Consider the following 4,032-nt stretch of genomic DNA (forward strand, 5'->3'; position numbering starts at 1 on the left):
AGCTATTTGGCCAGCCCCTATTCAGTTTTAAGAAGCATGTATTACTAGTCTTGGTGAAACATGTTTGAAATCAACTGAAAAGAACTTATTTTGGAGTATGTGTCTCTTCCAGGGTGAACAAACATTGTAAAGAAGAGGCTACAAAATCTAGAATAACAAGGCAACAGTTGATTGAAAAGTGTTCTGTAGTTATGTTTTACTTCCAAATACAGAAAATGCTAGAAATAACTGCTAGAGCCATTACGTTCCCCGGAAATCTGTGTTGCTTATTTTATAATTACTAGTTTACACCATCAGTTATTCATTCGGAGATTTGTAGTAATGATATTCTTCAATATTCAACTTTTAGAGACCCTGATTTTTTGTAGAAGACTGTTTCTTAAAATTGTATTTGCAAAGCACAAAAACACAAATGTAGCCTTAGCTTCTAGGGTTTGCATTATGTAGTAAGTACATTATAAAGATATTAGGCAGAGATTATGATAAAACAACTACAGATTCATAGCTTATCATGTGGGAATCCTATTGATCTAATGAAAGAGTCTAAATTTGAGACCAAATTTGGCTGGTTAAAGCCTAATTAAACAATTCCAGCCCTAAGGAAAGCTGCTTTGCCTGGCAGCTTGACTATACTAACAGATGAATTTGTTTTGCAAGCAAATGAGTAAATAAATCTGTTAAACATAATTAATTTGGTTTTTGCACACTGTTCCTTCACTTTCTTCTTTAGTAAATAATTCTCATCTCACTTAAGTACAGAAGATTGATTGCATAAATATCGGTTATGTTTAAGCTGATGCAATGAAGAGTTGAGCAAAACTGTTTCTACTTCGTGTGCCAGCATACTTGGCCCAATGTGAGCTCTTGGTTGGGTGTTGTTACTAATTGTACTACTCCACATTTTAGCTACCTGATTTGACTGATGCCTTCTTTATATGTGATTTATTTATCTAGTTAAGTGCATAATCATCTAGTACTGAATTATATAAATGACAGTGGAGAAGTATTTATTCTCTGGTCATTGAAAGTATCTTCTATTAGTATTAGTGATTAATGAATGAAGTTTTTATCACCAAGCATATTTTATTTTATCTTATTATTTATTTATTTGGTGGAACCAGGGATTGAACTCAGGCCTTTGCACTTGCCGGGCAAGTGCTTATTCTACTGAGACATCTCCCTGGCCCCACCAAGTATATTTTAAAATAATTCTCATGAAAACATCAATAAAACATTGATTCATTTATTATTATAAATAACAAATATGTAGTACTCAGTAAGCAATAAAAATATTATTTTAAGTGTTTTATTAATTTATTTAGTCATCAAAAGTAATCGTATGAATTAAATAGTATCCTCCTTTGACAATGAGGCAATTGAGAGAATTGTACAAGTAGGTATATTATGCATGGACACACAGAGCTAATGAGTGAGTTTAATCCTTGATAACCAGGTCCCAGTGCAAAGTGTCATGTCCCACTGTTTCCTTCAGTGCTGTCTTCCCACAGTCAGTTCCAGCACTGTATTTCTAAATCTTTTTTGTGCAAATACAACTCCTTCCTTGTAAGTCTATTTACCTAGACGGACTAAAATTGGATGCCTTTATCTTTAGCACCTAGAATAAAGACTATGTAGGCATATTTAACTTTTCTAAAAGATCAGTCCAAACAGCTGGAAAGATAGTTTAATGGATTAAATGCCTTCTTAGGCAAGCACAGGGAAAGGAGCTCAATCCCCAGCACCACATGCTGTGCCAGCCCTGTCCTTGGGCATGCTAGTCAGCCACTGAGTCTGAGCATGGTTGTGCACACCTATAATCTCAGAGCTGAAAACAGCAGAATCACTATGAGTCTAAGCTGTGTAGTGTGACCCTGTACCACATACACAAAAAATAAAATAAATAAAAAAGCAGGCCAATAAGAAAGATTAAGTAGACTGAACAGAGATGCTGATCTTGAATCCAAGACTAATTGTGTGTCTATTTTCAGCTCGGTCCAGGGCTTCTTTTTCTGGCTCATGTATTATGAGTATCCCCAGAGATACTCTATGATAAGAGATTATGGATTTTTAAAATAATATTTTGCTTCATTTGAGCAGATTGTGGTTGTTGAGATTTAACTATTTGGAATGGAAGAGAATAAATGACCATTGAAGTGTCTTAAAGAGAGAATAGAAAGAAAGAGGCCATGCCTCCAGACAGACTGTGAAAGGTACTGAGAGAAATAAAATAGGACAGGAATACAAACAGAAAGACCAATTATCAGCTAGCCTGGATAAGTAAGTCAGAAAAAAGAAGAAAATATTTTTTTAAAAAATATCCAATATATAAAACAATTTCAACAGAAACATCACTGGAAAGTGAAATTTGCAACAGAGAACATTTTTTAGTACTTTAGATATTTGGACATCCAAAATAATTCCAGATCATAAAACTTAATTAACATTACATATTGTCTCTTACATTTAGCCATTTTTGAGTATACATACAATATTATTTCAAACATCCTGTAATCAAGATAAAAAGGCTCATGCTTTTTAAAAAAGAATTTGTCATGTATAATTCTTTCGGCTGTAACAGAATTTGTTTGTGCAAAAAAGTTTGTTTTTTAATCAATGCCCTAATCCCTTGCTATAACTGGCTCCACTTGGTGTGGTAATCAATCTACATTCGTGCCTTCTATTCCTTTCTTGCTGAGCACTATTACTTTCCTTTCGTCAGAGCATTTATCACAACTTACATGCCAATTTATGCACTTGCTTGCTCGGTATTACCTCTGCTACATCATAATCTTCATGAAGAAGTGAATTTTATATCATTTTATAGCAATGTGCAATCATATTAGCATAGTTTAAAACACAAGATGATTAAATAAATGATTCTCTTCTTTACTCAAAACAGATTCGTGTGATGAATCTTAGGGATTCAAAAACGTAGGTGATATTATTCCCCTTTGTGTGATAAATAAAATCACTGGGTAAACTTCCTAGGCTTTTTTATGCAATAGAAAATGTTGGAATATGTGCAACTAGGTGACCTGTGAATTGTCAAATTTAAATACTACTCTTCCACAGAATTAAACTCTATTAACATTGCAATTGCTTAGAACTTCGGATGTAAAATGTTTATCAATGTAAAGATTATACTGTAACACTGTAATGAACAGAGACAGAAGCACTGTGCTGAATCAGAGATTTGCATTGTAACAAATAGAAGTTTGCCTCGTGGTTGGAGTGTTTCAAGAAAGAAAAAAAATACTTCTTGAGATGGAAAAAAATGTGTGTTCATAAAAGTTCAAATATTTCAATCAAAGTGGACTGTGGCATACACTAATTTTTTTCACAGATGAAAGACCCAAATAAAGCAAGCTTTTTTAAAAAAAATCCAAGTACAATAAAGGTCCGTGATCCAGAACATCTTCAATCACAGCCTCTTATTCTGCTCTGTCATCTAATTTCACCCTTCTCCACTCCAGTGCACTTGACCTTCAAAGAACAATAATGCCAATGACTTTTACAGTTATTTGCCCCATTGTTCCTCAGTAATTGAGTTCACCTGCAGACCCATTTGACATTGTATTAATAACTGTTTATGGTAGAGGGATATTAGCCACACTAATAAGTCTCTGTAAATCTAATGAAGAAACTTCCAAGATGCTGTGTTGGTGATGAAGCATGTGAAACCACACTGAATTTCCTATTATTTACATTTTACAATTTACCCTGGCACTTATGCTTAGAAATAAAAACATAAAGGTAACTTGTACTTTCTAGTGTAAGTTTATCTAAATTTAAAGATAATTTATCTACATGTGTTTCCACAGTTTAACATGAGCAAAAAAGTAATTAGCATTTTTTCTTTTAATGAATAAAGACATGCCAGGAATTTTGTTTTATAGATTCTCAAAGTCTTATCCCATATTCTCTTAAAATATAGTCATACAAACTGTTGTGCATTAGCTTACTCTCTATAGCACAATTGTGCTTCTGTCATCAGTGTCCCAAACAAAAATATTAAAAGTAGAAAATCTAATT

Source organism: Octodon degus, unplaced genomic scaffold (genome assembly GCF_000260255.1).
Source record: "Octodon degus isolate 3935 unplaced genomic scaffold, OctDeg1.0 scaffold00059, whole genome shotgun sequence".
In the NCBI taxonomy this organism is placed as follows: domain Eukaryota; kingdom Metazoa; phylum Chordata; class Mammalia; order Rodentia; family Octodontidae; genus Octodon; species Octodon degus.